General features: G+C 43.2%; 2 protein-coding genes across 5 annotated transcripts in view; one reads left to right on the top strand and one right to left on the bottom strand.

The window, feature by feature from the left end:
* LOC114647755 (mannose-binding protein A-like) overlaps positions 1–27,621 on the top strand; it is a 473,727-nt gene that overhangs the window by 212,086 nt on the left and 234,020 nt on the right. The gene's annotated exons all lie outside the window — the stretch shown is intronic.
* The window catches only part of LOC114647655 (mannose-binding protein A-like), a 199,198-nt gene that overhangs the window by 85,070 nt on the left and 86,507 nt on the right, over positions 1–27,621 (bottom strand). Inside the window, exon 1 of one of the 3 annotated variants that reach the window (XM_051924502.1) lies at positions 1,517–1,578. The exons of the other annotated variants lie outside the window; for them this stretch is intronic. The gene's annotated coding sequence lies outside the window, so the exon portion shown is untranslated. Of the gene's footprint in view, positions 1–1,516; positions 1,579–27,621 lie in introns of those variants that run through there. 3 annotated transcript variants of the gene reach the window in all.

Here is a 27,621-nt window from a genome sequence, read left to right as displayed (position 1 = left end):
GTCGATTGCTTAGAGTCCACTATGACTCCTAAATCCTTCTGGAGTGTAACCTGTCAGGTCTGTTTAAATTGTATATTTAAATTATATATTTTCCTATTATAAGTAGAATAAGCTGTGAAAACTTCAGAATATTCATGACTATTCTGAAAACTTCATCCTATCTATCTATCTATCTATCTATCTATCTATCTATCTATCTATCTATCTATCTATCTATCTATCTATCTATCTATCTATCTATCTATCTATCTATCTATCTATCTATCTATCTACCCATCAAGTATGTCCCCTCCCACATGACATTTCCCCTCCAACTCGACATTCGGCTCCTGGCTACAGGGATACATTCTTGAAAGACAGGGCCCAATGCCCTTTAATACTAGAGTCAAATCCCCAAAAGAAAATCCCAATACCCCCTAGTACCAGGGTTTGGGTCTTCAAAGAGAGAGCCAATGCCCCTCAATAGACAGTCAAAACCCCAAAAGGCATAGCCAGTGCCCATCAACATCAGAGTCCAAGCCACCAAAAGTGGAAGATCTGCATTTAGTGTCACAGACAGTGTCACCAAAGATCGAATAATGAAGTGCCAAAAGGGGCTAAACCCTCAATGTCACATTCTGGGCCACAAAGACTGAACCAGTGTCCCTTTAATACTGGAGTAAATCTCAAAAGAAAGAGTACCCCTCTGTAAAACTGTCTGGGGCCTTGAAGGGAGAGTCAGTGCCCTTTAATTCCAGTGTCATATCCCGAAAACATAATGCCAGTGAACCCCAATACCAGTGTTTGGGCATCAGAGACAAAGCTAGTGCCCTTCAATACCAGAACCAAATCCTAAATTGGCATAGCCAGTACCCCTTAGTACCAGTATCTGGCTCCTTAAATACAGACCCCATGCTCCTTAATACCTGAGTCTGAGCCACCAAAAGTAGAAGCTCTCTATTTAAAGTCACAGACAGTGTCACCAAAGATTGAGTAATGAAGTGCCAAAAGGGGCTAAACCCTCAATGTCACATTCTGGGCCCCAAGGACAGAGCCAGTGCCCCTTCAATACTGGAGTAAATCATCAAAAGAAAACAACAGTGCCCCTCAATACCAAAGTCTGAGCTACCAAAAACAGAGATTGTGCTTTCAGCGTCCTTCAATGGTAGAGTATGGCCCACCCAAAAAGACTTTATACTAAAAGCCACAATACCCTCAAATTCAGTTCCAGATTCTGGACCCTCAAATACAAAGCCAATGCCCTTCATTAGCAGAATCTGGCCACTCAGAGACAAAACAAGTGCCCATCTTTGTCAGAATAGACACCTTCTAAGAGAGAGCCAGTGCCCCTCAGCACCAGCATTGGATGTCTGGGCTCTAGGTTTAGGCCCTCAATGCTCAACTCTTCCTTTGGGGTTAGAGTCTGTGCCCCCTGTATTATGGTCTGTGACCCGCTGCCGAGGGCCGAACTCACATCTGAATGCCAATGATAAAGCTAAGTAGCTGACAGGAAAGGGAAGACACAAATTAGGCCTACCTCATGTGCTGCACTTCCCGCATTCATAAAAGTGTCAACAGGACAGACTCCGTGCAGACCCCTATATCTGTGGGGGGATGTGTGCTTGTTATGTAATTATCTGACTGGTATGAAATCTCTCAGAATGTAAAGCCCCCTGTGGTAGGAGGCTGGTGGGCAGACCCAGCTGGGATGCCTGGAAGAACCGGGTGGCGGTTTATTTGTTCCCCGGGCTACGAGAGGGCAAACCGCCCTGGATAAAGAAGGGACCACTGGGGGGGAGCCAGGAGGCTCAAACCCATTGGGGCCCATGGCCACCGCCAGGGGGCACCCCGAGTGTCGTGGAGCCCGGGAAACCTGCAGTTCCTCCACACCTGGACAGGTGGAGGAACAACCTTCCGGGGACACTCGGAGTGCTTCCGGGTGCACGTGCAGCATTTCCACCACACCAGGAAGTGCCGGCAGAAGGTCATCAACGAGCACCTGGAGCACGTCTGGGTGAAAATAAAAGTGACTGCCTTCCTACAGTCTGGGAGCTAGAGTTGGGAGGATGCAACTCCCATGAGCAGAGGAAAGGCGGTCTAAGGACAGTGCGAAGAAGGCCCGTGTTAGGGGTGTTTGGTGCGGGAGCACTGTGTGCTGTGTGGGACTGTGACCCAATAAACGTGTGCTTTTATAAAGTGTTGGCGTCTGTCTGGTGGTGTTCGGACGACTTCTCACACCCCTCATACTAAAGTCCACATACACGTTTGTGTTGCTACAGAGAATTTAAAGATAAACTCTTTTGTCTGTCATTTTCCCTTTGTTTACCGAGCTGGCAAACATTAACTGATGGAATCTCCCCCTGTCTGCCCACCGTGACCCTAAGTGACCCATGGTTTACATGTAATCTGGGTAACTGTACATGAAACAAACAGAAACGGGCCTGGGAAAATTTTCAAAGTACTTAGCAGTGCCCTCCATAATGTTTGGGACAAAGACACATTTTCCTCAATCTGCTCCACAGTTTAAAACTACAAATCCAACAATTCAGACGTCGTGATTCAAAGTGCACATTGCAGACTTTCATTTGTGGGGATTTGCAGACATTTCGTCACACAACACACAACACTGCATAGTCCCCCTATTTCAGGGCACCATAATGTTTGGCATCCCAGGTGTTTGTGATTCCTCAGGTGGGTTTCATGGTTTCATAAGATACCTCGGCTTGCTTCTACCTTTTGGAGTCTGTATTTGCTGTTGTTCAAGATGAGGGCAAGAGCTGTGCCAATGGAGGTCAAAGAAGCCATTATGTAAAACCACTGGAGACATCGGTAGGATGACCAAAATCAACTGTCTGGAATATCATGAAGAAGAAAGAACACACCGGTGAGATCAGTCATCACAAAGGGACTGGTAGGCCAAGGAAGATCTGCACTTCTGATGACAGAAGAATCCTCACTATGGTCAAGAAAAAGCAACAAATTCCTGTCTGACAGATCAGAAACAGACTTCAGGGGGCTGATGTGTGTGTGTCAGAGATGACTATCATCGGAAGACTTCATGAACAGAAACACGAAGGACACACTGCAAGATGGAAACCACAAAAACAGGATGGCAAGAACTGTGCCAATGGAGGTCAAAGAAGCCATTATGGCTGAAGAACGAGAATGAAACCATTGGTGACATCTGTAGGATGACCAAAATCAACTATCTGGAATATCACTGATGTAGGTATTTGTAGGCATTCTAAAGGCCCGCCATGATATTTTTTTCTGTTTCTGCCCACTGAATGAAGTTCACGACCTGGCCACAGGATGTCTATTGACGTGTTCATTTTGCTTGTACTGGACTGCGTGAAACACAACCAAACTAACTGTAAATGAGTGGACACTAGGGGTCGCTGTTGCCCATTCAAACCAAAAAGACAGATACTCAGGACACAAAGTGAAAGCACAAAAAATTATTTTTACCGTATATACTCACATATAAGTCAGGTCTTGAAACCCGAAAAATCGATCATAAAATCAGACCACGACTTACACGTCTGTTCAAAAATGTGACACTTAATTTTTTTTACATTTTCTTGCCTCCTCCAATCTCGCACCAGTTTCTCAGACACATCAAATTTTGTTGCAGCAGTGCAGTTACCAATTTCTTTCTCCACTTCAATGACTTTTAATTTAAAATCAGCTTCATATTTTCTTCTGATTGAAAGCTCCATCGTAGATAAGGGATGCTCTTACGATAAAGGTGTATGAGGGTGTGAGATACACAAAACACAGATCAGTGCAAAGGTCGTTTTGGAATAGTTTGGGTATTACCATGTGGTCACGTAGGCACAATGCATAGGAAAAAAAGGCCATGTGCTCCATGGTGACTCTCTCAGGTTCGTGTTAGCATATCGAAATCTCTTGGAGCAACAGCGTGAGTTTTCCACATTCGACTTATATGAACGACATTATAAAATACCGGAAATTATACGGTAAAATCGAGTCCCGACTTACCCGCGGGAGAACTTAAACTCAAGTATATATGGCAACCCTTTTTCTTCTATAAATAGTGCCCAAAGCACCACAGCCACAATATTACAGGCAAGTAAATCACCAAGCACAGGGGACTGTACTTTCTCCGGTCCTGTTCAGCCTATATACATCGGACTTCCAATAGAACTCAACGTCCTGACACGTGCAAAAGTTCGCTGACGACACTGCTATCGTGGGCTGCATCAGGAGTGGGCAGGAGGAGGAGTATAGGAACCTAATCAAGGACTTTGTTAAATGGTGCGACTCAAACCACCTACAACTGAACACCAGCTAAACCAAAGAGCTGGTGTTGGGTTTTAGGAGGCCCAGACCCCTCATGGACCCTGTGATCATCAAAGGTGACTATGCAGAGGGTGCAGACCTATAAATACCTGGGAGTGCAGCTGGATGATAAACTGGTCTGGACTGCCAATACTGATTCTTTGTGCAAGAGAGGACAGAGCCGACTATACTTCCTTAGAAGGCTGGCGTCCTTCAACATCTGCAATAAGATGCTGCAGATGTTCTATAAGACGGTTGTGGCGAGTGCCCTCTACTACGCGGTGGTGTGCTGGGGAGGCAGCATAAAGAAGAGGGACGTCTCACACCTGGACAGACTGGTGAGGAAGGCAGGCTCTATGGTAGGCATGGAGCTGGACAGTCCGACATCTGTGGCAGAGCAACGGGTGCTGAGCAGACTCCTGTCAATCATGGAGAATCCACTGCATCCACTGAACAGGATCATCTCCAGACAGAGGAGCAGCTTCAGAGACAGACTGCTGTCACCGTCCTGCTCCACTGACAGACTGAGGAGATCGTTCCTCCCACACACTATGTGACTCTTCAGTTCCACCGGGGGGGTAAACGTTAACATTATACAAAGTTATTGTCTGTTATTCCTGCATTGTTATCACTTTTTAATTTAATATTGTTCTTTATCAATATGCTGCTGCTGGAGAATGTAAATTTCCCCTTGGGATTAATAAGGTATCTATCTATCTATCTATCTATCTATCTATCTATCTATCTATCTATCTATCTATCTATCTATCTATCTATCTATCTATCTATCTATCTATCTATCTATCTATCTATCTATCTATCTATCTATCTACACAATTCTCTTTCTCTTTCTCTCTATCTCAATCTATCTATCTTCTCCTCCACACCTCCCAGCAAGCTTTGTCCACCTCCACCAGACTCTGGCTCGCCTGCTGGGTTCTCAGCAGTCCTTTAAATAGTGTCCAACCTGGAAGTACTTCCATCCTTCCGATTACGTGACTTGTCCGCACTTCCGGGTCAAATAGAGAACTTAAGTTTTTCTTCAGCCCACTGGGCTATGTAGAAAATAAGAGTCCAAAGGTCTTCCTGCAGCGTCTTCTGGTGGCACCCACGGTATCCAACAGGGCTGTGAAGACAAACTCCAGATCCCAGGGTGCCCTATGCTCCAGGGAAATTGCTTTCTAGTGTCCTGGGGGAGGCAGTGTCCCAAAGTAGCTGCTTCCACCCCATTCTTTCACTCTTTGGGCGTCCCACAAGGGTTGAGCTGCTGACCATCCATCACACTGGTAACTGAAACACAGGAACACCACTTTCCCTGATTTGGAACATAGCAAATGCACTAGGAGTGTGAAAATGTCTTTACTGTGCATTAACTCTGAACACATGACCAGCCTTACCAGAGGGGGGCACCAAAGCCTCCTGTGTTTAAGATGACCCCCTTAAACTGTGAAATTTAAGCTAACAAAACGAAATGAATGAATGTCATTGGACTGGATAATTAACTTGGAACACAAATGTGTGCAAATCAAAGTTTATTTTACAAAGTGCGACTCACAGCACGTGTGCTAAACAGAGACAAACATGAAATTGCTTCATACAGTAAAAACAAAGCATGCGCACATTGTTTGTGGTATTGTATTTGAAATAAATCACTTCATGCAAATCACAATAGATGTGACAAGAGTGCACAGAAAAACAAGGAGGGCATCACCACTGAATGGTGACATGGACGTCACTCAAACTGACATATTATAATGATGTTCACTTCACAGTTAATATCGTTCCAAATTCCCTCAGAGTTTATGATGGTGCAGTCTTCGTTCCCATTAAAATTGTTGGGCTCTCCTGATTTCCACTTAGTAAATGTCACCGGCTTCCCATTGACATCCTCAAATTTGCCCTCCGTCTTCCTGTCATTAATCCCGATGAACGCATATTCACCCGTTTTGAGACAGGAAGCAATGGCATTGTTCTCCTCCTCGTTGGCTGCCATCGCGATTTGCCCACCTGCTTCGGCACACAGTCTTAACCCGCCTTCAAATGTCCCCTTACTGTTTCTCGTTGCAAAGCTCTTTTGTCCGTAGCTCTTCCAAGTGGTGAGGAGGAAACCTGAAAACATACCAGAAGACTGAATTAGGCCGCCAAATTGCAGATTTATAAAAAGCTGTTTTTCCATCAGGTCGGTGTGCTGAAAAATGAAATTAAATACGATGGTTTTTGTGAGGTTATAAATTGTATGAGGGGGCGTCAAGCTAAAGTTAGAAAATGGGATTTATTAGAAAATGGAACGAACCTTCAGAAAACTGATGCTGTCATTTCTCAATGTCGTCTCCGCCCTTCTCAATAACCTGGAAGTGCTGGGATTCCAACAGAATAAAAGGTTTTATCTCGTTCTCACCACCATTTGTGTACCACTTTCTTCACATCGTCATCTGTCTTGAATCGACGACCACCCAGATGTTTTTTTAGGTGGAAATCACATGGTGCCAAATCTGGAGAATAAAGAGGATCTGGCACCACCTGAAACTTCAGTTTCTCCAGACAAGCCTTGGTGTTCTTAGCAGTGTGTGTCATTGTCTTGCAGCAAAGGGACACTTTGAGACAGCACTCCCCTTGGATCGAATAGCATAGGGGTGTCCAGCAAGTCACAGTAACTGTAGTACCCCTCAGCATGGACTGTTCGACAATTACTCAGGTGCCCGAGTAGTTGCGAAGACAAATCCTTTTATTCTGCTGGCACTTCCAGGCAGGTGGCGCAAGTGCATTGAGAAGGGTGGAGACTCCATTGCGAAATGACGTGATCAGTTTTGTTAAGGTTCATTCCATTTTCCACTTTAGCTTGATCCCCCTTCGTATTAAGAGCAGGTTGTTTGGAAAGACAACAGGAAGGAGTCCACGTGGGGACAAAGGGACATGGTGGTGGAACAGAGATAAAGGCAAAGGAGGAGGCAAGGAAGATGTAGTACCAGTCAGGCAGGGAGGAAGATCAAGAAATGTATTGGCAGACAAACAAGGAGGCAAAGAGGGCAGTGGCAAGAGCTCAGGGACAGGCTTTGGAGGAGGTGAATGAAAAACTGAAGACAAAAGAGGGAGAGAGAAGGAGGTGCAGAAGAGTGAAGACGAGGAACACGACTGGGAAGGAACAGATAAAGCAAATGAAAGATGAGCCTAACATGAGAATGAAGGATCAAGAATAGATGGAAGAGGTTGAGATGGACGGCCGACACATCCAAGGCGCTAGATGGTGTCTTCCCTGCAGCATTGAGGTTCCCCGGATTCCCGCAGGGCACCATGGGAGATGGAGTTCAGCTTCACAGCTCTGCTGGGTGCCGTGGGTGCCATTGTCTGACAATGCAGGGAGACACGGAGATTTTTATTTTCCCTATATCCCGGAAGTACTCCCAAGTCACAGGGATGGAAGAACAGAAGTACTTCCAGGCTGAAGAAAAATGCAAGTCTTCATCTGACTCTGAATTTCTATTAAATCACATGGACAGAAGGACAGGAGCACTTCCGGGTCAAGGACTATTCAAAGGACTATGAGAGACCCAGCAAAGAAAGCCGGAGTTGGGAGGGAGTGTGACAGAGCTGCTGGGAGGAGAGGAGGAGAATTATTGTGGTTAATAGTATGCATTTATTATAGTTATTGCTTGTTTATGGTGGTGGAGGTGCTTTATGGCACTTTGAAGAAGAAAATAAAAATACTTCTGGGTGCTTTTAAACCAGTGTCTGCATCTGTCTGTTGGGTTTCACGGGGCAACAGCGCCCTCAAGCGTCCATTCATTGACAAGGTACATTGAAAAGATGTCGAGTGAAGAAAATCCAAGGGCGGTATTTGGGGATGGAGTACGACATTCAGCATTGGTAGCAAGAATTAGGAGGGAGGAAGTAAAGGAGGCACAGAAAAGAATGAAAAATGGTAAGGCTACGGGACGGGATGAAATACCAGTAGAAGTGGAGAAGAGTTTAGGAGAAGAGGGCGGAGAGGTGCTGTGGAATCTAAAACAGCAAATTTATGAACAGTAGAGAATACCAACGGTGTAAGTGTATTTGCTAGTTATTAAGTTGTATTAAATGTTTGCCTATAAATTAGTGCATAGTCTACGGGAGGTTCTTATAACCCCCACAAGCTGAATTGCATTGGCATATTCAAACTATTTGTTGCCCCTCTGACCATAGAGTAGTCTCAGTTAGTGAGCTGCCTTGCATTGTGCCAGGCATGGAGGGCACACAGTTTCAAACCGGGCCTTAGCGTACTCAGTTGTATGTGCAGAACCATACGTTTAGAACGTACAGAATGTGAAGCAGAGCACGGAGAAATAACTCATCCTTACAGTAAGCATGGAAACAATTGAAGTTTAACAAGAAGAAACATTTTTCCTTTTATTCTACGTATGTAACAACTTTTCTCTATTCTTGTGTGGATGGTTTGATTTGAATTTTCACGGAGCCATTTTAAAATTAACCTTTTTGGCTTTGAGTGATTGCTTTTGGTACGTGTTTGGCTCATGCTTGATCCTACGTTACTTATCAGCAGCTATTTATAAAGAGCTGGGTAATAATTAGGACTGTGGAAACTACTCGTATAGAGGGATAAAGCTGAAGTCACACACGATGAAAGTTTGGGAAAGGGTTTTAGAATGAAGGCTTAGGGAAGAGACCACCATAAGAGGGGGAGCAGTTTGGTTTTATGCCAGGGAGAGGAACAACTGATGCAGTCTTTGCAGTGAGCCAACTCATAGACAAGCATCAAGAAAAGCAGAAAGGTCTGCATATGATTGTCATTGATTTTGTGAAGGCGCTGCATCACAAGGTCTGGAGGTGCACAAGAGAGAAAGGACGAAAAGAGAAGTGTGAGGATTGTAGGAGTGAAGACATGAGTTAAGAGCAGTGTTGGGGTAACAGACAAGATCCCAGTTCGAGTTGCACCAGGGGTCTTCTTGAAGTCCTGACCTTTTTGATCTGTTTATGGATGTGTTGAGTTGTGGCATAAAAGAGCAATCCCCGCAAGTGCAGGCTTTGTGTGGATGACATTGTGTTGTGTAGCACCAGAAAGGAGGAAGTGGAAAGGAAGCCTGAGGAATAGAGGAAGGATTTGGAAGACAGAGGGTTGAAGATAAATAGGAAGATTTGAGATTTAATGATGATCAGGATTCAGAAGTTAGCCTGCATGGAGAGCCATTGAAAAGAGTTGAGAAGTTTAAATATTTAGGATCAGAGGTAGCCCAAGATGGAGAATTTGATGAAGAGATAACCCACAGAGTGCAGTGTGGGTGGAACAATTGGAAGAAGGTATCAGGAGTATTGTGCTAAAAAGAATTCAGGTGAAGGTTAAAGGTCAGGTTTCTAAGACAGTAGAGAGACCAGAAATGATGTATGGAGCTGAAATGTGGACAGTCAAGGGAGCGCAGGAGAAGAAGTTGGATGTGGCAGAATGAAAATATGGAGAGGGATGTGTGGAGTTACAAAAAAGAACAGAATAAGAAATTAGACAAAAGTGGGAGAGATATCTAAGAAAGTACAGGAAAGTAGGCAGAAGTGGTATGGACACGTGATGATGAGACACAAGGAGTTTGTGGTCAAAAGAAGAATGGGAATTGAAGTCCAGGGGAAGAGACAGAGAGGGAGACCAAAGCAGAGGTGGATGGATAAAGTCAAAGGAGATCTGAAGGAAAAGGGTCTGAACTGGCAAGGAGACGCAGGACCAAGGATTGGGAAAAGATGAAGAGGAAAAACAATAAAAAAGTTCTTGTAAGGCTCTGGCTGACTGTGTCCCTAATTTTAATTAAGCAGATGTATAAACGTTATATGGGCTGGAGACGGTGGCACTGACCAGAAAGCAGGAGACAGAGTTGGAGGTGGCAGAGTTAAAGATACTGAGATTTGCATTGGGTGTGATGAGGATGGACAGGATTAGAAATGAGGACTTTAGAGGGTCAGCTCAGGTTGGACAGTTGGGAGACAAAGTCAGAGAGGTGAGATTGCGTTGATTTGTGCAGAGAGATGCTGAGTATATTGGGAGAAGGGTGCTAAGGATAGAACTGCCAGGGAAGAGGAGTAGAGGAAGGCCTAAGAGAAGGTTTATGGATGTGGTGAGAGGGGACATGCAGGTGATGGGTGTGACAGAGCAAGATGACGAGGACAGAAAGATATGGAAAAAGATGATCCGCTGTGGCAACCCCTAACAGGAGCAGCCGAAAGAAGAAGAAGATAAATGTCATTCAAGTCTCTGTGTGTGTGTGTGTGTGTGTGTGTGTGTGTGCATCAGAGGCCCCAGCGATGGATTGGTGTCTTGTCCAGGGCTGCTTCCGACTTTACACTTAGCATCTGTGAGCATAAATTGGATAAAATGAGTTTAAAAATGTTTAGCAATGTGAACATCAGTTCACATTATGAAGCCCTACTACATCCCAGATCTAGTCTGGGATGTTCAAATCCTGCACCAGATCATTGTCTGTTGTGACTGGTGGGCAGACTATGAGAGATAACTCATAGAAATGGTTGGGACACCTTGAGTACCACCCAATTACCGCTTCAAAACAACCATATGTGAACTATGCAAATGAACCTCATACATATGTAATCAAGGCGCTGCAGTCATCCATTGGCTGGTAGAGCAGCTCCCACCTGATGCATCCAGACATCGCCACTTTCATTTGAGGGGATCCTATGGTGTGCTCCACACTGCACTGATGTCATGTTTCCACCAGGGTTCCCCACCTGGCTGGGGAATAAAGTCTTGTTTCGTGTCTGGACGACACACCCAGTCACTGAAGGTTACATTTCATGGCGTGGTGATTATGTTCTTCCTGGTTCTAGTTCTCCATCCATCCATCCATTTTCCAACCCGCTGAATCTGAACACAGGGTCACGGGGGTCTGCTGGAGCCAATCCCAGCCAACACAGGGCACAAGGCAGGGAACCAGTCCCGGGCAGGGTGCCAACCCACCGCAGGACACACACAAACACACCCACACACCAAGCACACACTAGGGCCAATCCAGAATTGCCAATCCACCTAACCAGCATGTCTTTGGACTGTGGGAGGAAACCGGAGCGCCCGGAGGTAACCCACGCAGACACAGGGAGAACATGCAAACTCCACGCAGGGAGGACCCGGGAAGTGAACCCAGGTCCCCAGATCTCCCAACTGCGAGGCAGCAGTGCTACCCACTGCGCCACCGTGCCGCCCCTCTAGTTCTCTAAATTCATTACTTTTACTTTGAACTGATGACTTGTTAAAGCGTTTCATGGCCAATGTCAACCACAATAACCACTCTCTGTCTGATATCACTTTGACAGACCACATGTTCATGGGGTGTGTAAGCACTAAGATAACCACATGTTCAAGAGCTTTACTTCTATGCATGTGGAAAGTTGAGAAAATGGCCAGTTTACCATTCAAGTTTCCTTCTTTTCATATTTACAGAGATCAAAAATTCAAATCCAGAACAAAACAGAAGAACTTTCAGTTTCAACATACAGTTATAATAACATATAAAATTGGCAATAATCCTTCTTGTACCTTAAATCACAAGAATGAAATCACACTACCCTGCACTCTGAACTGGAACTTTATTGGAGTTTACTGTATATGTGTTGTAATCTGAGGGCTTTGGTGATGGCAATTTTCAGATGATCCAGGGGTTGGCGCTGTGTGATAACTGCCTCTCTTTCCCTCCTGCTGCAGAAAGGAAGATTGACAGCTCCCATCCTCCAACATCACTTCCTGGGTCCGCCCATCTGGACCCACCTCTTCCTGCCAGCTTAAGTCACAATCGCAGGAACTGCCTTCTTGTCAGTCACCTAAGAGGACTCTGTTCTTGGGAGAGCTTTCTCTGCATTTAACATGCGTTTTATTTATTTATTTATTTGTTTGTTTGTTTGTTATTTTATTTTATTTTTTATTCAATTAGTTAAACAGGGTTTGCTGCAAGGTGCCCCCAAACCCTGATTTTGTCTTGTCTTGTTCTTTCAATGTGAAAAAGTCGGGTAACTTCCAAATCTAACAGGAACTGCTAAGGATGTACTTAAAAAGTTGGAAATGGTAGAGAGAGAAGTGCTGCTGAGATTAAGTAGGCTGAAATCTAAAATGTTACCAGGGCCAGATAACATTTATCAAAGAGTGCTTAAGGAACTTTGTGAGCGCCGATATAAAATAATGGCACATAATTTTTTTCAAGTTTCTGCACACTGGGGAAATTCCTAAAGTCTGGAGGCTACAAAATATTATCCAGTTGTAGGAAAAGGGTGATGAGGTATCACAAGTAAATTAATGGAAAGAAATTAAGGATGAGAAGATCAAGCAGATACTCAACATGGTGTCCCTCAGGCGTTAGAGCTGGGGCTACTACTCACTTTAATATGCATAAATGATCTGATAAGAACGTCAGTCAATAAGATGGTTAAGTTTACAGATGAAACCGAGATAGTTTGATTGGCAGATAATCTGAAATCCGTTAAATCATCGCAGAGGGACTTGGACAGCAGACAGGCTTGGGCAGATTTGTGGCAGATAAAATTTAATGTCACTAAATGTAAATTGTTACATGTGCATGTAAAAATGTGAGGTTTGAATACACAATGGGAGGTCTGAAAATTGAAAGTACTCCTTATGAGAAGAATCGTCACTGTCTACATCCAGTTTGCATACAGAAGTGATCAAGAAGGCTAATAGGATGTTAAGTTATTTAGCGCCTGCAAGGTAAAAGTCAAGGGAGGTTATGTTTAAGTTTTGTAACACATTAGTGAGGCGTCACATGTAGCATTATGTTCAGTATTGGTTTCTGTATTACAAAAAAGACATAGCAGCACTAGGGAAAGTCTAGAGGAGAGCGACTAGGCTGATTCTTCACCAAGAAGCGCAGTGCTGGCAGCATCAGAGTGTGGGGATGCTTCTCTGCAGCAGGTCCTAAAGGCTCTAAGGGGAAAAAATAAATGCAGTAAAATATGGGAGAATCCCGGAAGAAATTCTGATTCAGTTTGCAAGAAACCTGTGCCCTGAGAGACGGTTCGTTTTTTAGTGAGACAATGACATTTTCAATACTGTCGCAACTTTATTGGAATTGGTATTGTTCATTGTTTGCAAAAATTGCTTTGAAAATAAGAACATATTACTTTCAGTTTTTAGGACACACTTACCCAATATGTCTCTTAAAGGTTTAGCATATAAGGAATGCAGAAGTTTTGAGGTAAGATAAGTTCTTCTAGCTAATTATGGCTCTGAAGAGGGGTGATCTGGGGCAAATTGATTAGCACAGGCAAATAAGAATCTCACTGTGTTCTGTATATGTTACAATAATGACCGTTATCTATCTATCTATCTATCTATCTATCTATCTATCTATCTATCTATCTATCTATCTATCTATCTATCTATCTGTTATATAGTGCCTTCCACATCTTTCTATGTATCTATCTGTTACAGTACATCTGGAAAGTATTCACCGTGCATAACTTTTTCCACATTTTGTTATGTTGCAGCCTTATTCCAAAATGGATTAAATTCATTTTTTTCCTCAGAATTCTACACACAACACTCCATAATAACAACGTGAAAAAAGATTTTTGTAAATTTATTAAAAATAAAAAACTTGAGAAAGCACATGTACAGTAAGTATTCACAGCCTTTGCCATGAAGGTCAAAATTGAGCTCAGGTGCATCCTGTGTCCCCTGATCATCCTTGAGATGTTTCTGCAGCTTAATTGGAGTCCACCTGTGGTAAAGACTGGACATGATTTGGAAAGGCACACACCTGTCTATAGAAGGTCCCACAGTTGACAGTTCATGTCAGAGCACAAACCAAGCATGAAGTCAAAGGAACTGTCTGTAGACCTCCGAGACAGGATTGTCTCGAGGCACATATCTGGGGAAGGTTACAGAAAAATGTCTGCTGCTTGGAAGGTCCCAAAGAGCACAGTGGCCTCCATCATCCGTAAGTGGAAGAAGTTTGAAACCACCAGGACTCTTCCTTGAGCTGGCCGGCCATCTAAACTGAGCGATCAGGGGAGAAGAAGCAGAAGAAGAACCCGATGGTCACTCTGTCAGAGCTCCAGAGGTCCTCTGTGGGGAGAGGAGAACCTTCCAGAAGGACAACCATCTCTGCAGCAATCCACCAATTAGGCCTGTATGGTAGAGTGGCCAGACGGAAGCCACTCCTTAGTAAAAGGCACATGGCAGCCCGCCTGGAGTTTGCCAAAAGGCACCTGATGGACTCTCAGACCATGAGAAAGAAAATTCTCTGGTCTGATGAGACAAAGATTGAACTCTTTGGTGTGAATGCCAGGCGTCACGTTTGGAGGACACCAGGCACCGCTCATCACCAAGCCAATACCATCCCTACAGTGAAGCATGGTGGTGGCAGCATCATGCTGTGGGGATGTTTTTCAGCGGCAGGGACTGGGAGACTAGTCAGGATAAAGGGAAAGATGACTGCAGCAATGTACAGAGACATCCTGGATGAAAACCTGCTCCAGAGCGCTCTTGACCTCAGACTGGGGCGACGGTTCATCTTTCAGCAGGACAACGAACCTAAGCACACAGCCAAGATATCAAAGGAGTGGCTTCAGGACAACTCTGTGAATGTCCTTGAGTGGCCCAGAGCCCAGACTTGAATCCGATTGAACATCTCTGGAGAGATCTTAAAATGGCTGTGCACCGACGCTTCCCATCCAACCTGATGGAGCTTGAGAGGTGCTGCAAAGAGGAATGGGCGAAACTGGCCAAGGATAGGTGTGCCAAGCTTGTGGCATCATATTCTAAAAGACTTGAGGCTGGAATTGCTGCCAAAGGGGCATCGACAAAGTATTGAGCAAAGGCTGTGAATACTTATGTACATGGGATTTCTCAGTTTTTTTATTTTTAATAAATTTGCAAAAACCTCAAGTAAACTTTTTTCACATTGTCATTATGGGGTGTAGTGTGTAGAATTCTTTGGAAAAGAATGAATTTAATCCATTTTGGAATAAGGCTGTAACATAAGAAAATGTGGAAAAGGTGATGCGCTGTGAATACTTTCCAGATGCACTGTATATAGTGCCTTCCACATCTATCTATCTATAAAGCACCTTTCATATCTATCTATCTATCTATCTATCTATCTATCTATCTATCTATCTATCTATCTATCTATCTATCTATCTATCTATCTATAGTATAGCACCTTTCATATCTATCTATCTATCTATCTGTTATATAGTGCCTTCCACATCTTTGTATTTATCTATCTATTATATAGTGCCTTACACATCTATCTGTCTATCTATTGTCTTCTTAGTTATGACAGTAATTTATGATATAGTACATTTTATATCTATCTGTTCTATATAGTGCCTTTCATTATCTATGTATCTATTTTTACTTTATATAGTTCACTTTATATCCATCTACCTACCTATATATCTGTCCTATATCTATGTGTATGTTTTCATTTCATAGAGTGCCTGCCATATTTCACTATTTCATTTTATATAGCACTGTACATATAGTGCCTTTCCGTATCTATGTATCTATTTTACTTTATATAGTGCCTTTCTTATCTGTTTCTTCATTTGCTCCACTTCACGGGTCTTTCTGTCTCACTTTGCTTTTTTCCATTCAGAGGTATTAAGAAGCTGAAGATGGTGGCACCAACATTGGCCTCAACTGAAGAAGAGGTCAGCCCATCTCAGGACCCTCGCATAGAAGAGGAGATCCAGTTCAGTCTCACCAGTTATCCCAACCACATATTTGACCTCATATTAAACATGGCGATGATCTGCCTTACAAGTTGAAGTTTTCCATCTGTTCCTCTGGTGGTCATCTTAATCCTTTGCTTCATTGTGGTTTTGACATTTTTAGGAAAGATTCACATTCTGAGACAGAAATCTGAAATTGAAGGATGAATCCCACACAAAAATGAAGACACCCTATAAGCCTGCCCTGGTGTTCCCCGCTGTCCAGATTATTAAACCCGCGAGAAGCCAATAACAAGTAAGAACAGCTTTATTTTAACTATTTTTTACAGCAGAACTTGTGATGAAATGCCGACTGGCACACTTACGTTTTTCAAGTTTGGAGAGGCTGACTTTCATTGCCCTCAGTTCTCCTTCCAGCTCTGCGATGCGCCTCACATCAGCCGGTTGCCCTAAAATGAACAAAGTGAAGTGATGACCCCCTGGGGCACAGCAAGCATGAAGGCAACTTTCACTCAATACCCTAAATCCAAGCAAAATAAATAAATAAATAAATAAAATTCACTGCATGTCAATAATGTTTTTATACAGTGGATTCATAAAGTATTCTGACCTCTTCTCTTCTGCACAATTTACTGTTGGTAGATTTAATATTAAATTGATAAATTGGCAATTTTTACCCATCAATCTACTCTCAATAACCCAGAATGACAAAGTGAAAATGTGTTTTCAGAAAGGTTTCAGATTTATCAAAAATCAAAAACTGAACTCTCTCAAGTTCCATCAGATTGGACGGGCAGCATCTGTAAACGGCCATCATCAAGAGCCTCCACACATGCTCTACGTGACTTGACAAGAAAGCGTAACTCATATTAAACATGGTGATGATCTGCCTTGTAAGTTGAAGTTTTCCATCTACTCATCTAGGGGTTATATTAATCCTTTGCTTCATTGTGTTTTTGACATTTTTAGAAAACATTCACATTCTCCCATTGCACTGTGAGTCCATGTTGCTGGGAAGCAGTTGCCAGAAGTCGCACGTCATGACATCTCTAGTGCAACGTTTTAAATAGCCACCATGACGCAGTTGTGACAGTAAGCTGATTCGATTTAAAAGATCAACTGGGATAGTAGACAAAACACATAAGAAAAGGTCAGGACTGGGAGATCAAGAAAACCAGAGGGTCAAAACCAAAGCTTCTTCTTCTTTCGGCTGCTCCCATTAGGGGTGGCCACAGCGGATCATTTTGTTCCATCTCTTGCTGTCCTCATCATCTTGCTCTGTTACCCCCATCAACTGCATGTCCTCTCTCACCACATCCAATAACCTTCTCTTAGGCCTTCCTTTTCTCCTCTTGCCTGGCAGCTCTATCCTTAGCACCCTTCTCCCATTATACCCAGCATCTCTCTGCACAAACCAACGCAATCTCACCTCTCTGACTTTGTCTACCAACCGTCCAATCTGAGCTGACCCTCTAATGTACCTGTTTCTACATCAGAGATCAAAAATTCTTTATAAAGGCACAAAGCAAGATTTGTTATCCGCAGCTCGGATGACAATACAGTAAATCGGGAGAACTTGTAACCCTATCATTGCAATTAATTGTGGGTCATGACCCCGGAGGACAACCCCCCCCCAGTGATGGGAAAGCTACCTAGACAATGGAATAAAACATGGCGGCCTGAGATGAATCAAAATCCAAAATATATAACAGACATCTTTTGCTCACAAGGCAGAGTTTTCACAATTTCTCCCTCTTGTGAGGCACATGTTGATATTTTGTGTTCATAAGAATTACTTCTAAACACTCTGAAATCTATTATGTTGTGTCATTAATGTTATTAATTTTGGACAGTAGGTGGCAGTGTAGGAAATGATATATAAAGAAATGGGTAAGGGATAAGAGGAGAGTTCTTAGAGAGAGAGTGATGAGATGGAGATGTTGTTGTAATAAAGAATGTATTTGGAAATTGCAACCTGGAGATTTCTTTATGGGATGGTGTTTTCCTCTAGGGGGGGTTAGCTCCATGGTTGGGATAAGTTCTTTTGTAATTGTGGCGTCTTAAGTAATCCGACACTATATAGATATAATAAGAAGGTGGGAGCGGAGGATGCCATCATCTATATGCTACATCGATCCCTCTCCCACTTGGAGAGAGGCAGTGGTGCTATAAGAATTATGTTTCTGGACTTCTCTAGCGCCTTCAACACCATCCAACCTCTGCTCCTTAGGGACAAGCTGACAGAGATGGGCGTAGATTCATACCTGGTGGCATGGATCGTGGACTATCTTACAGACAGACGTCAGTATGTGCATCTTGGGAACTGCAGGTCTGACATTGTGGTCAGCAACACAGGAGTGCCGCAGGGGACTGTACTTTCTCCGGTCCTGTTCAGCCTATATACATCGGACTTCCAATGCAACTTGGAGTCCTACCACGTGCAAAAGTTCGCTGACAACACTGCTATCATGGGCTGCAGGAATGGGCTGGAGGAGGAGTATAGGAACCTAATCAAGGACTTTGTTAAATGGTGCGACTCAAACCACCTACAACTGAACACCAGCAAAACCAAGGAGCTGGTGGTGGATTTTAGGAGGACCAGGCCCCTCATGGACCCCGTGATTATCAGAGGTGATTGTGTGCAGAGGGTACAGACCTATAAATACCTGGGAGTGCAGCTGGATGATAAATTGGACTGGACTGCCAATACTGATGATCTGTGCAAGAAAGGACAGAGCCGACTATACTTCCTTAGAAGGCTGGCGTCCTTCAACATCTGCAATAAGATGCTGCAGATGTTCTATCAGACGGTTGTGACGAATGCCCTCTTCTACGTTGTGGTGTGCTGGGGAGGCAGTATAAAGAAGAGGGACGCCTCACGCCTGGACAAACTGGTGAGGAAGGCAGGCTCTATTGTAGGCACGGAGCTGGACAGTTTGACATCCGTGGCAGAGCGATGGGCGCTGAGCAGACTCCTGTCAATTATGGAGAATCCACTGCATCCACTAAACAGGATCATCTCCAGACAGAGGAGCAGCTTCAGCAACAGACTGCTGTCACCGTCCTGCTCCACTGACAGACTGAGGAGATCGTTCCTCCCCACACTATGCGACTCTTCAGTTCCACTCGGGGGGATAAACGTTAACATTATACAAAGTTATTGTCTTTTATACCTGCATTTTTTATCACTCTTTATTTTAATATTGTTTTTATCAGTATGCTGCTGCTGGAGTATGTGAATTTCCCCTTGGGATTAATAAAGTATCTATCTATCTATCTATCTATCTATCTATCTATCTATCTATCTATCTATCTATCTATCTATCTATCTATCTATCTATCTAATATTAAAAGGAAATACCCCTCCCATAGTGATACGGAAATAAGAAATCACATAAGAGAAAATAACTTAGCTTTCTTTAATGACGATTTACGCGGCATAATGGATGAGGAAGCCATAGCAAGACTATTATCGAAGTGAGATCTCGATGTATACAGTCTGCCATTTTCGTTGCTGCGCTGGAAGGATTTTCAGGATCAGATGACGTTATCTCCCATCTCTCTGTCGGCTTCAAAGGTGTGTCAGGAAATGTTCCAAGGCTTTTTACTCTTTCTCCATGTGCAGGCCCTCACTTAGGTAAATCATGCCATTCCAAACAAGGCAAAGAGAGACATGCTGACTCTAACACACAGAAATAGTGCACGTTGCCCATTTGTCTCTGTCTATCTAGTCCTATGCTTGGCCTAGCAGTTCTAAATGCTGAGCCCCTTTGTACTAAATCTGGCTCAGCTGTTCATGTAGAAAGAAAAGAAAAACAGATTTAAAATATTTGTACAGAGCACAGTGACACATATAAACTTATTACAGACGGATATAACTAATCAATATAACAAAATCTCTTCAGTGATTTTTTTTTGTACAACGGTACAAGAAAACCCCCACATATGATATACCATTAAACTCGTCTGGATGTCTGGTTTATGCAAGATGTTTTCTGGGGTTCCCTCTATTTGTAGCTCTCCAGACACCAAAAAACCCCAAGTTTTAGGCCATTTTTAGACCATATTTTGTGTTGGAAATTAACCCTTGTGATAAACCAGTGGGTGTCTTCAGTAAAATCGATTAGATGGGCGTGAATTGCATGACACATCGACCGACCCCGGGGTTCACCCCCTGTTGAGATACGAGGTGTCAAAGTTACTCCTTTTCATAAAACATCGAAAAAATGGGGATTGGTAATATAGGCAAGTGTAATGTCGTTTATGCGATTTCGAGGTTGCTGATCCCGGATATGATAATATATTTGATATTTGGTTCCTTAATGTTGGTCCTAGCACTCTAAGAGTCACTCCTAGAAGATTACAAATGACAAATTTCAAGGATAAGCATGTGTGGTATCGTTTTAGACTATTTCAAGGTCAGGGATTATGAATATGTTGTTAATTTTGATTTTTGATCCTTTCCTAGGAATATAGTCCCCCCAGTGAGAGGGTGAAATAAAGACAAATTTCTTTTATAATTGTAACCTGGGTCAGGTTTCAAAAGGAATATATATAACTGCGAGTTTTGTGAAAATAAAGTTTATTGAAGTTGAGTATATATGTAGGTGTCCTTGGATTGGTTGGAGAGAGAGACGCCGTTGTTAGATAGTTAAACAAGAGATGTAAGATAGTTCGGAGAGTCAAGGTACGAAAAGGAGAAGACGGGAGTGGTGAGAAAGAAAGAGAAGAAAAAAGAGTTTCAGGCAAAACGTCGAAACCAGAAGAAAGAGAGTTTCAGGCAAAACACCGAAACCAGAAGAGGGAGAGTTTTAGGCAACACGCCGAAACAAGACGGAGAAAGGACTAGAAGAAGGACTGTGCAGGCAAAACGCCTTAACAAGAAGGAGAAAGAACTAGAAGGAGTGACTGTTGAGGCAGCACGCTGAAAACAAGACAGAAAGAAGGGGAGAGAAAGTCGGAGTTGAGGCAGCACGCCGAAACAAGACGAAACGAAAGAAAGAGAGTCGCCGTTGAAGCAGTACGCCGAAGCAAGACTGACAGAACGAAAGAGAAAAGAGAGGTGCTGTGGAGGCAAAACGCCGATACAAGACAGAGAGAAAGAAAGAAGGACTAAAGGCAGAAATGGTGATCAGTGAGTAAAGAGGGTGGTTGAGAAAGAGGAAGAAGGAAGAATATACAAAACAAGGTCGGTGTGTTTTTTTTTTGTTTATTTGTTTTAAAGTGGCTTGAGTAACTTTCAAGTGAAGGGGCCAGTTTCTGTTTTTTTGTTTGTTTGGCCACTACGCACCCGAGCTACATTTGGGGCCCCCAACTGAGTGAGTACTATTCATTGACTGACTGTGGAAATAAGTCCGGGTGAGCTCACCAATAGTTTCGGACCCATTATATATATAAATATATATATGGTTATAAATAAGTTATTGCTTGTGTTTTATGTATAGTGTATAGGGATGGGAATTGATAAGATTTTCACGATTCCGATTCCATTTTCGATTCTGTTTAACAATTCGATTCTTTATCGATTCTCCTATCGATTCTTATTTTTAAAAAAGGATAACACACAGGTCAATTAACTTAGAACTTTGTTTTATATCTTATCTTTGAACAAGATAGAAATTTAGGAGTAGCATGACCTTACAAACCCAACAGTGAGATCTTAAGAGATCCACAGCCTACGGCTCCTCGATGGGGTGCCACGGGGTCCCCAGAAAAAAATGTGTAAATGTAAAATAATAATAAAATAAATATTCTTCTGTAGCAATAACAAAGTATAACATAAATTATTCTGTGGCAATTACACAAGAATGTCCAGTAACATTTACACTCTCCTTTTTAAAAGTATATGAGCTGAGCACTCAAAAATAAAACTACATCAGCCAGCAACAAATACAATCAACTCAAGTCCAATGGAACTGTGCACTGTGCAATTCTGCAACCATCAACTATTTTGACAGCTACATCCATGTTGGCCGCATTATCAACAGTGGCTGCCACAACCTTGTCTTTGATACCATACTCCTCCAAGATCTCATCGGTCTCCTCTGCTACAGCTGTCCCTGTCTGTGCCTGGTACACTGGTTTGGTTTTGAGGACTTTTTCTTGAGCCTGGTCATTCCTGACATAATGCAGCATTACTGTGAGGTAATGATCTTGACTAAAACTTGCCCATCCATCTGCAGTGACGGCCGCCTTCAACACATGTTTCAGCTCAGAAATGGAAACGGATGAAACATCTGGTAAGAGGAGAACACACAAATTTGACATTCCCTGACTTAGCCTACAATTAAACACATTCACTTACCGAAAATCGGGGGCATCTACTGTTGCAAATGGGTGCAAGCCTTTTACCACAAACTTAGTCACTGCTCGGTGACATTCGTCTATCCTGGCCCGTGTCATTTTACTTTTCCCCACCTCTGTGAAAGGAGAAGCTACCGGTAGACTGCAGCGAGAACTGCCAGCATCTGAGACAGCCAGACTCTGTCTGTCTCTCTCGTCATGGTCATCTAAATGCAATGCACAGTAATAGCAGGTTTTGCAATAAGGCAAATTGCGCTAACATAATATGCAATGTTAGTTGATTAGTTACCTGCCGTATTAACGGGAGAGGACCTGCAAACGTTACCGCTGCTGCTGGGTTGAGATTCACTAGTCCGGAGCGGATCAAAAACACAACATTCATTTAAGGTTATCGCGTGTTTTGTGTGCAAATGCTTTTGCATATTCGTAGTGTTTCCTCCCTTTGATGAAATATCTACTTTGCAAGTATTGCAAGTTGCCCTGTTGTCATCCTTTCTCGTAAAGTATAACCAAACTTTTGAGCATTTGTGCCGCTTAGGCGCCATGTTTCCTGCTGGGTAAATGACGCTACGCAACGCGGTGACGTCATTCGAGGCGACTGGAATCGATAGGGGAATCGTTTGCAAAAATGGCAAACAATTCCAAGGAATTGAAACAGTGGGAACTGGTTCTCAACAAGAACCGGTTTTCGATTCCCATCCCTAATAGTGCATATATTGTAACTTATCAATTTCAAAAAAACTGTTCACTTTCAATTTAGTAAAGAAAGGTTCTATTTATATATTTGAGTAACTGATTTGATTATTGACTACAAGGCTGAAGGTGGGCGATAGTGTACCTTCATGCAATAGAGGTGGCGACACCATTATAAAAGAGCTCAGGGCCTTGCATACCGATAATGGAAGGGTGGTGCAAGGGGGTTACATAATGAAGAATGTTTAGACTTTAAATAATTGAATTGAAGCACACATTTTAATATTTCAAATGTCTGATTCAACCATTCTTGTTTATTACGTACTTCTGACTCATAAAGTAACTCATTACATTTCTTATAAATACCCCAAATTATGGTGGCTTATGCTAAGTCTGACTTTTTGAGCTTTAAAATTCCACTTTGTCAAATTTTGAGCCTAGCCAGGCTGAAAGGCCTACGGTTAGTAGTTGGGATAAGCTGGGCTGGGTGAGCCACTTCTGGGTTGGTCAGTGAAAGTCCTGGCCTACTTTTATGGGTCTTATAGATGATTTTACATCTTTTCTGCTATGTTTGTGACTTCAGTTCCCAATAGTAATAAATCCACAGCTAGTTCCCTAATACTTTGCAGGATCTTTGTCACCATTCCTGATACGTCAGTGTACTTTCAGATTCTTTAAGAGAGAACCAGAGGATAGATGTTTAAACGGAAAAGAGTCAAAACAAGCAACAAAGCGAAAACAAGAGACAAAAATCAGAGTTAAAAATTCAAGAACAAATGCAAGTCAAAAGGTATGTTCAGAGTAAAAAGCTCTTTGAAAGGGTCGACTTGAAAATTGGTTTTGAATCTGCAAAAAAGTGAAATCCTGGGCATCCCTTCAACTAATTGCATCATTACCCAAAGGTCATAACCTTAGAGGACACTCCCCTAGTTAGTTGTCCTAACGACAGGAGCGTAAAATGACGGTGATTATGAAAATACAAAATGGTGGGCAACACAATTCAAAATATTTTACAACTATTGACACAAACAGAAACAAAAACTCCAAAAATAAAAAAATGTGAAGTTTACATTCAGATGTCTAAAAGTAGTGGAATTAAACATATCTCTCTATTATAATAAAAAAACTCTTGGGTCAAGATGTGATCTTCTCGGAAAGACTAGACTTTACAACCTTTGGAAGCAAGACCCATGAGATGGTCACTTATGCACGTCACGCCCTACTTACAAAAAATTTAAAACACGATGACGGATATCTAACCTTACAGTTGATGGAATGCTTTTGGCAGACACACTTCATGTGCTCCCAGCTCTTAAAAAATGTATACGTTCTAGATGGCATGTCACTGACTAAGCAAAGAAGAGAGAACAGCACTTCGAAAAGAGACACAAAAGCGTTGGAGATAACAGAAGGAAAAGAAGAATGCACAAAAGAACAATAATAATCTATGTGCAAATTCTGAAAATAAGGAAAGTAATAATCAGCCCGGACCAAGTGGACTGGAAAACCTCGTAGGTCCAATCGGGGTCAGAAATAAAAGACTTCATAAAGACGTTCAAAAATGTTGGCGTGATACACATGCAGAGCAGGTTAGAGATTATGAAGCAGTGGAATTCGAAAGGCTCAAAAAACGTTGACACGATACACACACAGAGCAAGTTACAGATTATAAAAGTAGTACAATTCAAAAATATAAAAAAAAAAGAAAGTAAAGATCGCATTAGTGCAAACAAACGGAAATTATTACTCAGTGAAATAATGGAACAGCAAAACAGGAAAGAGGCAAAAGAATTAAGTTTGTCACGGAGAAGAAACAAGTTCAAAGTAATATGAAACAAATATGTTTTAAGAAACTTTTTAAAAGTTTAACTATAATTACAGTACCTATAAAAAGTACTCACCGCCTTGGAAGTCCTCACATTTAATTGTTACACAACTTTGAATCATAGTGATGGAGCCAACCTGGACCATCACAGGCCCCTGACTTCCTAACTGTTGCAGAAATACTAAATAAGGAAACATCTTGAGCCGTCGTTATATGTGGAATTCCAACGTGTCTGACTATTATGTGCTCCTATGTCAAAGTGAAAGCAGATCTCTGCAAGGTGGGCTAAATTAATTACAAATATAAAACACAAAATCAGTGATCACCCCCTTGAGGTCAGTATGTAGTAGATGGTAGCCATGACAGTCCTGAGTCTGTGTGCTTAGGTCTGTCTCTCTTTCTTTATCGGCTCTGCCATTTTTCCTCATTTTTCTTCTTCTTTCCAAAGCTGTTCCAGCTCTGTCACTGTCATGGTGTTCCTGAATGAACCCATCCATCCATCCATTTTCCAACCCACTGAATCCGAACACAGGGTCACGGAGGTCTGCTGTAGCCAATCCCATCCAGCACAGGGTGCAAGGCAGGAACCAATCACGGGCAGGGTGCCAACCCACCGCAGGACACACACACACACACACACACAAAGCACACGCTAGGGAGAATTCAGAATCACCAATCCACCTAACCTGCATGTCTTTGGACTGTGGGAGGAAACCCACGCAGACACAGGGAACACATGCAAACTCCACGCAGGGAGGACCTGGGAAGTGAACCCGGGTCTCCTTACTGTGAGGCAGCAGCGCTACCCACTGCACCACCGTCACTGAGTTAACCGCCTTTGTCAATTTGAGACACTCCATTGGATTCAGATCAGGACTCAGGCACAGCCACTCCACGACATTCAGCCATTCCTGTGAAGCTTTGGAATTACGCTTGGATTTGTTGTCTTGTTGTCCAGGCCTTTAATGACCTCTTGGGCACGGCCATCAGCGGTGTGTCTGTCTGTAGAGAGAGTGTCGACCTCGTTGAGAGGTTTACTTACCTTGGCAGTGACATTCATGTCTCCGGTGACTCTTCCTATGAAGTCAGTAGACGGATTGGGAGAGCATGATGGGTCATGAGGTCACTGGAAAGGGGTGTGTGGCTCTCCTGATATCTCGGCAAAGAATGAAGGTCCAAGTCTTTAGAGTCCTGGTGCTTCTTGTCTTGCTATATGGTTGCGAGACATGGACGCTATCCAGTGACCTGAGATGAAGACTGGACTCCTTTGGTAGTGTGTCTCTCCGGAAAATCCTTGGGTACCTTTGGTTTGACTTTGTGTTGCTCATGGAGTCCCAAATGAGGCACATTACCTGCATTGTGAGGGAGCGGCAGTTACAGCACTACGGCCATGTAGCACATTTCCCCGAGGGTGATCCAGCTCGTAAGATCCTCATTGTTGGGGACCCTAGTGGCTGGACTAGACCAAGGGGTTGCCCACATAACACCTGGCTGTGGCAGATAGAGGGTCATTTCCAGAGGGTGGGACTGGACCATGTGTCTGCCTGGGGGGTTGCCAACCACTATAAAACTATATTTTTCTTGCGCACTATACCAGTGCATGCTCCCCAACTTGACTTGACATGGTCTTCTCCCAAGGTGCAGACCTCATCAGGTTTTCCTGTATTCATTTTTCCCCCATCATATGCCTCTCTGCACCTGCAGCAGAGAAGCGTCCACACAGCCTTCATGGTGGGGATGGTGTTTTTGATTATGTGCAGCTCAAAATTATATTTAGTCTAATGGTCACAAAGCTCTGTTTTGGTCTTGTCAGACCATTTTGTGTTCTTGTAGCTGACTACCTGAGTCTACCATGTGCCTTCTGCTAAGATGTCCTGTGTGTGGTTTTTCTCCTTGCCACACTCCCATAAGGATGCAACTGGTGAAGCACCCGGGTAGTAGCTGATGTTCTGTTCAGTCTCTTCAATCTCAGTGACTATAGCTTGTCACTCTTTCAGAGTTCTCAGAGGTCTCCTGGTGGCCTCCCTCACTTGTCTTCTTCAGACTTTGTAGACGTGCTTCTCTAGCAGATTTCCAGTATAAGAGAATAATTTAGAGGTAACAACAGCTAAGTATTTTGGTTTGTGGTGCACATTGAAATATATAAACACTAAGGGGCTGTCACACACATGCACATGGGAGGCAGCTAAAGGGCTTGAGTGAGGGCAGTTCCGAGTCATACCGGGATGTGGCAGAGTGCACTGACTCTTTTTCTTCCTTTCCTGTAGACCATTCACGGGAGATTCCACCTGGCCCTCTTGACGTCACTTCCGGGACCGAGCCTACGGAAGGATACCTTGCCGACTCCCGCCCCTGTGATGTCACGTCCAGGCTCGAACCTATGGCTGAAGACCTTCATGAGCCCGACCTTTTTGATCTCACTTCCTGTCTTCCCCTTTAAAAGCTTCCACCTTTTTCCCCATTCCCTCAGTTCTGTTTTGGACTCAGTTTTGTGCACAGCAGTGCTATCATTTAAAACGACCATTTGCAGCCAGGAAACCAAATATACGGGTGGCTGCCCCAAACCTTGCTATGACTATTTGTGGCTTTTGTGACAGGGCTCTGCCCACTGCTCTCTTCGCTCGCCAACCCCCGTGTATGGGTGACCGGATGTACAATTCAAAGCGATTGTTATTTTCATGGAACTGTTACATATGCATAATAGAACTAACTATTTTACATTACAGTGAGTAATGTGTCAGAGGGGGACATTTTTTTTGTGCACTGGGTGGTTCCATTAGGCACCCATTGTTGGGACTGGGGGGGTGAGAATTTAAAAGGCTGTCTGCAGGATGTAAGTATTT

This window comes from Erpetoichthys calabaricus, chromosome 3, assembly GCF_900747795.2.
Source record: "Erpetoichthys calabaricus chromosome 3, fErpCal1.3, whole genome shotgun sequence".
Lineage (NCBI taxonomy): Eukaryota > Metazoa > Chordata > Cladistia > Polypteriformes > Polypteridae > Erpetoichthys > Erpetoichthys calabaricus.
Note: the sequence above shows the minus strand (reverse complement) of the source record. Positions and strands in the feature narration are given on the sequence as shown.